Here is a 10,986-nt window from a genome sequence, read left to right as displayed (position 1 = left end):
TACAACCAGATGAAGGTTTCATTTTCGGAATAATAAATTTTCAGAGTAGTTTTTACAGTTATATCAAAAAATTACTGATTTGGTTATACTATTAGAAATACATAGACAGATAATTATGAAATTTTTGTGAGGTTTGATAAGTTAACTGTTTATATTTGGACAACTTTTCTGCTGTACTTTATTGGAAGGAGAAAAATAACCATCTCCTTAATAACAATTTAAACAATTCATTTAACTAAGACAATAACATTATAGCATATGTATCCATGTTTGTTAACTGATGTGGCTAAACAAAACAAAACAAAACTTAGACTGAGTTTTAGCACACATGGAAAACTTATAACAAATATTTATTTCCTGATGAATAGGCCTTTGGCAGTGAGAGATTTTACTTTCTTGGGCTCCTTGATCACTGCAGATGGTGACAGCAGTCACGAAATTAAAAGACGCCTGCTTCTTGGGAGAAAAGCAATGACAAACCTAGACAGCATCTTAAAAAGCAGAGACATCACCTTGCCGACAAAGGTCCGTATAGTTAAAGCTATGGTTTTCCCAGTAGTGATGTATGGAAGTGAGAGCTGGACCATAAAGAAGGCTGATCGCCGAAGAATTGATGCTTTTGAATTATGGTGCTGGAGGAGACTCTTGAGAGTCCCATGGACTGCAAGAAGATCAAACCTATCCATTCTTAAGGAAATCAGCCCTGAGTGCTCCCTGGAAGGACAGATCGTGAAGCTGAGGCTCCAATACTTTGGCCACCTCATGAGAAGAGAAGAATCTTTGGAAAAGCCCCTGATGTTGGGAAAGATTGAGGGCACTAGGAGAAGGGGACGTCAGAGGACAAGATGGTTGGACAGTGTTCTCGAAGCTACGAACATGAGTTTGACCAAACTGCGGGAGGCAGTGCAAGACAGGAGTGCCTGGAGGGCTATGGTCCATGGGGTCACGAAGAGTTGGACACGACTAAACGACTAAAGAACAACAACAACAAAGGCCTTTGGACTATAATGTGACTTAAATAGAAAACTATTTTTAGAAAGATTTCCCCCCCCAAAAGCATTTTATTCTAAAAATCCAATTTAAATTTCAAAAAATGTGATATAATTAAAAATCACTGGTTTTTATCCACCCTGAAGCAAACACAGAGAAAGAATTGGGTTTTGGACCATTCAGTTGCTAGCAGGTGGATTAGTTTGAAGAGTACAAACACGACAGCCGACTAAGAACATAAGATGAGCCTGCTGGATGTCCCATCAATGGTCCATCTACTCCAACATCCTGCTCTCACAATGGCCAATCAGATGCTTGTGAAAAGCCAGCAGGCAGGACAACCCATTCCAAGGCAAATGGGATGTGTTGAATCTTAATGGACTTCATCCCTCTCATTGTATGGGCTGGTAACAGGCAAAGCAATCTTAGAAGTGATTAAGTGGCAGAGCGCAAAATATGGTCTGAAGCTCAACATCAAAAAAAACCAAGATCATGGCCACTGGTCCCATCACCTCCTGGCAAATAGAAGGGGAAGAAATGGAGGCAGTGAGAGATTTCACCTTCTTGGGCTCCTTGATCACTGCAGATGGTGACAACAGTCACAAAATTAAAAGACGCCTGCTTCTTGGGAGAAAAGCAATGACAAACCTAGACAGCATCTTAAAAAGCAGAGACATCACCTTGCCGACAAAGGTCCGTATAGTTAAAGCTATGGTTTCCCCAGTAGTGATGTATGGAAGTGAGAGCTGGACCATAAAGAAGGCTGATCGCCGAAGAATTGATGCTTTTGAATTATGGTGCTGGAGGAGACTCTTGAGAGTCCCATGGACTGCAAGAAGATCAAACCTATCCATTCTTAAGGAAATCAGCCCTGAGTGCTCCCTGGAAGGACAGATCGTGAAGCTGAGGCTCCAATACTTTGGCCACCTCATGAGAAGAGAAGAATCTTTGGAAAAGCCCCTGATGTTGGGAAAGATTGAGGGCACTAGGAGAAGGGGACGTCAGAGGACAAGATGGTTGGACAGTGTTCTCGAAGCTACGAACATGAGTTTGACCAAACTGCGGGAGGCAGTGCAAGACAGGAGTGCCTGGAGGGCTATGGTCCATGGGGTCACGAAGAGTTGGACACGACTAAACGACTAAAGAACAACAACAACAAAGGCCTTTGGACTATAATGTGACTTAAATAGAAAACTATTTTTAGAAAGATTTCCCCCCCCAAAAGCATTTTATTCTAAAAATCCAATTTAAATTTCAAAAAATGTGATATAATTAAAAATCACTGGTTTTTATCCACCCTGAAGCAAACACAGAGAAAGAATTGGGTTTTGGACCATTCAGTTGCTAGCAGGTGGATTAGTTTGAAGAGTACAAACACGACAGCCGACTAAGAACATAAGATGAGCCTGCTGGATGTCCCATCAATGGTCCATCTACTCCAACATCCTGCTCTCACAATGGCCAATCAGATGCTTGTGAAAAGCCAGCAGGCAGGACAACCCATTCCAAGGCAAATGGGATGTGTTGAATCTTAATGGACTTCATCCCTCTCATTGTATGGGCTGGTAACAGGCAAAGCAATCTTAGAAGTGATTAAGTGGCAGAGCGCAAAATATGGTCTGAAGCTCAACATCAAAAAAAACCAAGATCATGGCCACTGGTCCCATCACCTCCTGGCAAATAGAAGGGGAAGAAATGGAGGCAGTGAGAGATTTCACCTTCTTGGGCTCCTTGATCACTGCAGATGGTGACAACAGTCACAAAATTAAAAGACGCCTGCTTCTTGGGAGAAAAGCAATGACAAACCTAGACAGCATCTTAAAAAGCAGAGACATCACCTTGCCGACAAAGGTCCGTATAGTTAAAGCTATGGTTTCCCCAGTAGTGGTGTATGGAAGTGAGAGCTGGACCATAAAGAAGGCTGATCGCCGAAGAATTGATGCTTTTGAATTATGGTGCTGGAGGAGACTCTTGAGAGTCCCATGGACTGCAAGAAGATCAAACCTATCCATTCTGAAGGAAATCAGCCCTGAGTGCTCACTGGAAGGACAGATCCTGAAGCTGAGGCTCCAATACTTTGGCCACCTCATGAGAAGAGAAGAATCCTTGGAAAAGACCCTGATGTTGGGAAAGATTGAGGGCACTAGGAGAAGGGGACGTCAGAGGACGAGATGGTTGGACGGTGTTCTCGAGGCTGCGGACATGGGTTTGACCAGGCTGCGGGAGGCGGTGCGGGACAGGAGTGCCTGGCGTGCTGTGGTCCATGGGGTCACGAAGAGTCGGACACGACTAAATGACTAAACAACAACAAAGTGGCAGATCTAAAACCTCGCCCTGCTCTCATCAGCGTGGGAGAAGGTGGGCTGAGTGTTCTACTCTAAGGAGGATGTCAATGGTGCCTTCTTACCTGTGGTTTCCTATTCTCTGCTACCATCATGTGGTCGCTTTGTGAAATGCAATGCAATTGGTGCTGAAGTCATGCTGGGATCAGAATTTGTAGGACCTGCAAAAGGGTGGTTTTCGCCCCGCTGCAAAAAAATTATCTTTTAGACAGAGATGCTTTCGCACAAATTTATATTCCAAGGGAAGACTACAGGGGTAGCTTCTGTCTCAGGCACTGGGTGAGGATAAGAGACTTAATTTCTTTTTTTGTGGGGAGGGGTAATTTCAGTTTCGCCAACTTAATGGATCACCTAGAAGGATGAATATTTTTTGGCCTCTTATTTCAATTTCAGTTGACTTTGTTTCAGCAGCTGCTCCGCTGACAGTGTCAAAGCCCTTGGCTTCAACTGAAGATGCGCTTTGTGCATGCATGTGAATGGGTTTCACACGCAGAAACACTGCACCATGGGCTCAGTAGTCATCAGGTTGCATAAGCAGTGCATCTCGGTCTCATACATGTATTTTGCTCATAAGAAAGGGGGGGAGGAATATTTCATAGGCCAGACTTAGCGCATCATCCCAGCTGGTTCAACTCCGAGGCTTGAGTATCTCATATAGATGATTGTAAAACAGCAAGGCAGAGGGGTTTGGAGACTTATTTTGCAACCGCAAACATTGGCACCTGCCTTACCTTTTTTTTCTGCCTACAAGAGCCATTTAGTGCTGGCACCCACAGCACTTTTATCAATATATGACTACCAGCACCTCTCTTTTTTTTAACAAGATAAAAAAATAAAAAAGCACTACTAGATTAAGACCTTTAGAGGCCATAGGCACTTACAAGGTTATTGTGTCCCACCCATATGCAATTCAAAATAAAAGCAATACTAAACCATAATTATCTTTTTTTTCCAAAATGTTACAAAATGTACATGCCTGCTGAAATTTTAAAAAGCTTCTTTCTAGATCTTCTGATCGCAAGAGTCCGAATATGTTCATCGAAACTGACTCAGTGAAGCATGTCTGCTTCCATACACAGCAGAGAAAGTGAATCAAGTTTCAAATTTAGCGGTAATTCCTGCATTTCAGGGGATTGGACTAGATGACCCTCAGGGTTCCTTCCAACTCGAGAAGTCTATGAATATATGATTCTATATGGGGCCACAGCTCAGGGGCAGAGTATCTGCTCCACATGCAGGAGGTCTCAGGCTCAATCACCAGCATCTCCAGGTATGACCAGGAATGATCCTTGCCTAAAATGAAAGGCACAAATACAGGATGGGAGACACCTGGCTTGAGAGCAGTACATGTGAAAAGGATCTAGGAGTCTTGGTAGACCACAAACTTGACATGAGCCAACAGTGTGATGCAGCAGCTAAAAAAGCCAATGCAATTCTGGGCTGCATCAATAGGAGTATAGCATCTAGACCAAGGGAAGTAATAGTACCACTGTATTCTGCTCTGGTCAGACCTCACCTGGAGTACTGTGTCCAGTTCTGGGCACCACAGTTCAAGAAGGATACTGACAAGCTGGAACGTGTCCAGAAGAGGGCAACCAAAATGGTCAAAGGCCTGGAAATGATGCCTTATGAGGAACGACTTAGAGAGCTTGGCATGTTTAGCCTGGAGAAGAGAAGGTTAAGGGGTGATATGACAGCCATGTTCAAATATATGAAAGGATGTCATATGGAGGAGGGAGAAAGATTGTTTTCTGCTGCTCCAGAGAAGCAGACACGGAGCAATGGATTCAAACTTCAAGAAAGAAGATTCCACCTAAACATTAGGAAGAACTTCCTGACAGTAAGAGCTGTTCGGCAGTGGAATTTGCTCCCAAGGAGTGTGGTGGAGTCTCCTTCTTTGGAGGTCTTTAAGCGGAGGCTTGGCAGGCATATGTCAAGAATGCTTTGATGGTGTTTCCTGCTTGGCAGGGGGTTGGACTGGATGGCCCTTGTGGTCTCTTCCAATTCTATGATTCTACGAAATCCTGGAGAGCAGCTGCCAGTCAGTGCAGACATTACTGAGCTAGATGGCCCAATGATCTCAGTATAAGGCAGCTTCCTGTGGCCCAAAGGGCAGCAAAACTGAAATGCTGAGTAGAAGGCTGGGTGAATTAGAAGGGGTTGTGTCCTTAAACAGACAGCATTTCAGTATCCCAATGGAGAATGGGAGGACAAGGTGAAAAGAGCAATAATTTTGCCCGTTGACTGCCTTCAGAGCTCTTTATCTTGGCATTCTTGATAAATTCATAACTAGATTTTTATTGCGCAGTTGCCTGGAGCAGTCCATTAGCTCCCCCAGTTGAATCGCAACCCCAACTATACCTTATCATTCCATCTCCTTTGCATTTGGCATGATGCAAGTGTGCTAATTATCCAGCCTCTTTCAGTAGCTTCACTTTGCCCCCACCCTGTGCAAGGGGCTTTAAAAGATAAAGACTTCCAAGGCTGCCGGATTCTATTTTATTTAAAGGCACAGTCACATGTGAATTTGCACTCGGAGCTGTGACGTGGTATATCAAGGCCATCAGAAGCCCATCAGACATAACTTTACCTCTGCAGGCAAGGCTATTTTAAAATTCAGTTCCCAAAAGCTGGTTTTTAAGTCACGTTTGACGTCTTCCACTATCTTCTAAGCCAACATGGTGTTTGTTCCTTTAGAAGCTTTATCACCCTGCTCTGTAGTAAACTATCCAGGCAGTTGCTGGGAATGTTTTGCTTCCCCTGTGAAATGAAAGAAAACATCCAACAGAAACCTAAATAAGTGGGATGCTAGCAGAGAGGAGCATTTTTCTAATCCTGACCTGGTAAAAAATATTCAGTGCTGTCCATCCAAACAGACCCAGAACCTGGAGAATGCCCTGGAGCAGATTTGGGGACCTGTGGGGACCTGCAAGGAGAAGGATCTGGCACATTCAGTGGAGATTCATTCACAAAACGCTGGATGTTGCCAATAATGCTTAAAGGGACCCCTGACCATTAGGTCCAGTCGTGACCGACTCTGGGGTTGCGGCGCTCATCTCGTGTTATTGGCCAAGGGAGCCGGTGTACAGCTTCCAGGTCATGTGGTCAGCATGACAAAGCCACTTCTGGCGAACCAGAGCAGCACACGGAAACGCCATTTACCTTCCCGCAGTAGCAGTTCCTATTTATCTACTTGCATTTTGACGTGCTTTTGAACTGCTAGGTGGGCAGGAGCTGGGACCAAGCAATGGGAGCTCACCCCGTCGCGGGGATTTGAACTGCCGACCTTCTGATCGGCAAGCCCTAGGCTCAGTGGTTTAACCCGCGTATGCTTAAAGGTAAAGGTAAAGGGACCCCTGACCATTAGGTCCAGTCGTGACCGACTCTGGGGTTGCGCGCTCATCTCGCATTATTGGCCGAGGGAGCCGGCGTATAGTTTCCAGATCATGTGGCCAGCATGACAAAGCCACTTCTGGCAAACCAGAGCAGCACACGGAAACGCCGTTTACCTTCCCGCTATAGCGGTTCCTATTTATCTACTTGCATTTTGATGTGCTTTCGAACTGCTAGGTTGGCAGGAGCTGGGACCGAGCAATGCTTAACCGTAGTCAAAAGGTTCTGAAGAAGTGTGCATGCACACGAAAGCTCATACCAATGACAAACTTAGTTGGTCTCTAAGGTGCTTCTGGAAGGAATTTTTTAATTTTGTTTCATAGTCAAAACGGATGGTGGTTTCTTGCCTTCAACTGGGCTAAAGTTCCCTGGGTTAAAACAGAGAAAGGCATGGTTTAGGAAAGGCCAAGATACCCATTGGGTGTATATAGGGAGAAACCAATGGGTGTGGGTGTAAGTGAAACTCTTAAGCATGTCTTGCGCATAAGAACCAACTGCTGGATCCAGTCCATGGCCCATCTAAGCCAGCATCCTGTTCTCACAGTGGGAAACCCACAAGCATGTGGGAAACTCACAAGCAGAACCTGAGCACAAGAGCACTCTCCCCTCTTGTGGTTTCTAGCAACTGGCATTCAGAAACATTACTGCATGGAAGCAGAACATAGCGATCATGGCAGATAGCCACTGATAGCCTTATCCTTCATGAATTTGTCCTTTGTTGGCATCCATGTGTCTCAGAAGACAATGGAATAGTGTGCCTTCGAGGTTGAAGTCAAATTGTTGGAGAGTTACAGCGCCTGCTGTGGCTGTAAAGAGACATGCTTTGTTGCAGCTGGGGCAGATGAAGGCCTCTGTTTGTGCTGTTGCAGATGCACCACGGAATTTCTTCTCTCTGCGCTCCTCCCAGTGGTCATTCCTCCACTGGTCACTGCTACGGAGGTACAACCTGCCTGTTTTGTCACCAGGCGCTGTGGTCACCTGCAGGGGATCCCCACAGAGCCGGCATCTCCAGGTATGGCCAGGAACGGTCCTTGCCTGAAATCGGTCCTTGCCTGGTCGGTGCAGACATTACTGAGCTAGATGGGCCAATGATCTCAGTATAAGGCAGGAGGCGGCAACCTGCGGCCCATGGGCCACAAGTGGCCCACGGGGGTCGTTTAAACGGTCCACAAACTGCCCCTGAACTGAGCCACCCGCTCTGCGAGTCCCTGCGTGCTGCGCTAAACTTGTGCAGTGCGGAGCAGGGACTCGCTTCTGCGGCACTGCAAATCACATATGCGCAGGTGCAGACACCACAAATCACGTCTGCGCAGATGCAATCCAGCCTACACAGCAATCTTCACTGAAGTGAACCGGCCCAGGCGAGGTAAACTTTGCCAACCCCTGGTATAAGGCAGCTTCCTGTGGCCCAAGGGACAGCAAAACTGAAATGCTGAATAGAAGGCTGGGTGAATTAGAAGGAGGTTGTGTCCTTAAACAGATAGCGTTTCAGTATCCCAATGGAGAATGGGAGGACGAGGTGAAAAAAGCTATAACCTCATAGTGGGATTAATGTTGCCAGCCGCCACGTCTCATTTAGTCTGCCAGTGGGCCTGGTGCCTGAAACCAGCTCTCCCCAAAAGATCCTGCCATCTTCCATTCTGTGGGCATGGCCACCCCAGTGTAGAAAAGCTACCCAAGTTCATGGCCATTGCTGACTCCTGTGGCAGCAGAGTTTAACTATGCACCACATGATGAAGCACTTTCTTCTGTCTCTCCTAGATCTTCCAGTGTTCAGCTTCGTTCGATGTCCGTGAATTCTAGTGTTATGAGAGGGAAGAGAAAAACTTTTCTCTATGCCTTGCATTATTTTATAAATTCCCAGTCACTTCATAACCTTGTAGCTGCAGGGCAGATAGAATACCCGTATATAATAATAATACAGTAATAATAATAATAATAATAATAATAATAATAATAATAATAATAATAATAATAATAATACATTATTTATACCCTTCCCATCTGGCTGAGCTATCCCAGCCACTCTGGGCAGCTCCCAATCGAGTGTTAAAAACAATACAGCATTAAATATTAAAAAAACTTCCCTAAACAGGGCTGCCTTCAGAGGTCTTTTAAAAACAGGATAGCTGCTTATTTCCTTGACATCTGATGGGAGGGCATTCCACAGGGTGGGCCGCCACCAATACCGAGAAGGCCCTCTGCCTGTTTCCCTGTAACCTCACTTCTCGCAATGAGGGAACCGGCAGAAGGCCCTCAGCATTGGATCTCAGTATCCGGGCTGAATGATGGGGGTGGAGACGCTCCTTTCAAACAGTTCTCCAAAGCGACTAACAGATATAAAATCAAAGTCCACACTTTGTCCAGCGCCTTTTTAGCACCTACTAAAAACATTTCTACCCAGATGTGTAGAATGACATGTTTCAGTTAGTTAGTTTAGTTCAGTTTTAATTTAAATAGTTGCTTTTAACTGTTTTTACAAATAGTTGTATCGCTTTACACTTTTGTATTTGCTTTACACTTTTTGAGTTCTGTTTTGTTTTTACAATCAAGCAACACATCGGTTTCATGAAAGGAAGAAATAAAATCACAGCAGTGAAAAGAATAAAACACCGCAACAGAACCGGAAGCCAACAGATTATCCCCTGGAAAACCACATTGTCTACTTACTGTCTGAACACCAAAGATGTTGCAGAGGAGGCCCCTTGGGATTCTTTCCTCTGCCGAAAAGTTCTTGCTCCCAGTTAAAAGTTAACCCTCCCCTGTATTACAGATGGGCTTCCAAGGATGATATTTATGAAGGGGAATAAGCAGATCTCAAGGCAAAACAGGCTCAGATATCCACAGCAATCTGGCACTTCTCGTCCTGGTTTCAAGGTCACTGTTTATCCCATGGGTTTAACTGTTCTAGCTGCACAAAGGGACACAGGCAAAGGCCTAATCCAGGCCCTCAGCAGCAGGTAACAGCTCAGCTGCAGAACACGCTTGGCACAGAGAACATTCCAGGGTTAACTCCCAGCATCTCCATCAAGCAATAGTACAGAACCCCTCACCACATCTGGGGGCAGGAGGCTGGCTTAGGGGTACAGAGAAGGCCCTGTGATGTTCAGTTCTGTCCTCCAACACGAGTTGATCGCCCTACCCACCCACCCACCGCTGTAACAAATATTCCAGTGCAGCAGTGGTATCACCAGCGGCAGCAGCTACACTTTGGAACTCCCTGCCTATTGACACAAGGCCTTTGCTGTGCCTTTTCATTATCTGCTTGCAAGCCTCTCTAGAAATGGAGCTGCAGAGGATGGCAACGTGAAATGGGCCTTTTCTGCAGTGGCTCCCCATTTGTAGCATGCTCTCCCCAGGGAGGCTTGCCTGGTGCCTTCCTTATACACCTTTTGGTGCCAAGTGAAAACATTGCTCTTCAACCAGGTTAACATCCTATACCCTTTTAAATGTGTTTGGGGGGGGGTGTTTATTGGTTTGTTTTTGCTCTAGTTTTTATTATGCATCTTGTCCTTTTCATATTGTATTTTCATGTTGTGAACTGCTCTAAGATCTAAAAATGAAGGGTGGTATACAAATCTAAAAAATAATAAAATAATAAAAGTTACCATACAAGTTGCTGGGAATCTCAAGTGGGGAGGGTGCTGTTGTGCTCAGGACCTGCTTGTGGGCTTCACATAGACATCTAGGTTGACCACTGTGGGAAAAGGACACTTCAGTAATGGGTTTTTGGGGTCTTCTTATGGAGGCAGACACATCACTTTACCTAATGATAGGGCCGGTCCTCCATTAATTGCTGACTGCTACTGTAGGGCATAAGGAACGCGGGTGGCGCTGTGGGTTAAACCACAGAGCCTAGGGCTTGCTGATCAGAAGGTTGGCAGTTCGAATACCCACGATGGGGTGAGCTCCCATTGCTCAGTCCCTGCTCTTGCCAACCTAGCAGTTTGAAAGCACGTCAAAGTGCAAGTAGATATATAGGTACTGCTCCAGCGGAAAGCTAAACGGCGTTTCCATGCACTGCTCTGGTTCGCCAGAAGCGGCTTAGTCATGCTGGCCACATGACCCAGAAGCTGTACACCGGCTCCCCCGGCCAGTAAAGCAAGATGAGCGCCACAACCCCAGAGTCTTCCGCGACTGGACCTTATTGTAGAGCATGCTAGCTGTAGGAGCACTTCCAACAGTGGTTGAAAGCAGAAAAGAAGTGGCATAGTGCTTTGTGTAGATACACAGTTACATCATTTGACAGATCACTTAGCTG

The sequence above is a fragment of the Zootoca vivipara genome, chromosome 11, assembly GCF_963506605.1.
Source record: "Zootoca vivipara chromosome 11, rZooViv1.1, whole genome shotgun sequence".
NCBI lineage: Eukaryota > Metazoa > Chordata > Lepidosauria > Squamata > Lacertidae > Zootoca > Zootoca vivipara.
The sequence above is the reverse complement of the archived record's forward strand: the minus strand, read 5'-3'. Positions refer to the sequence as shown.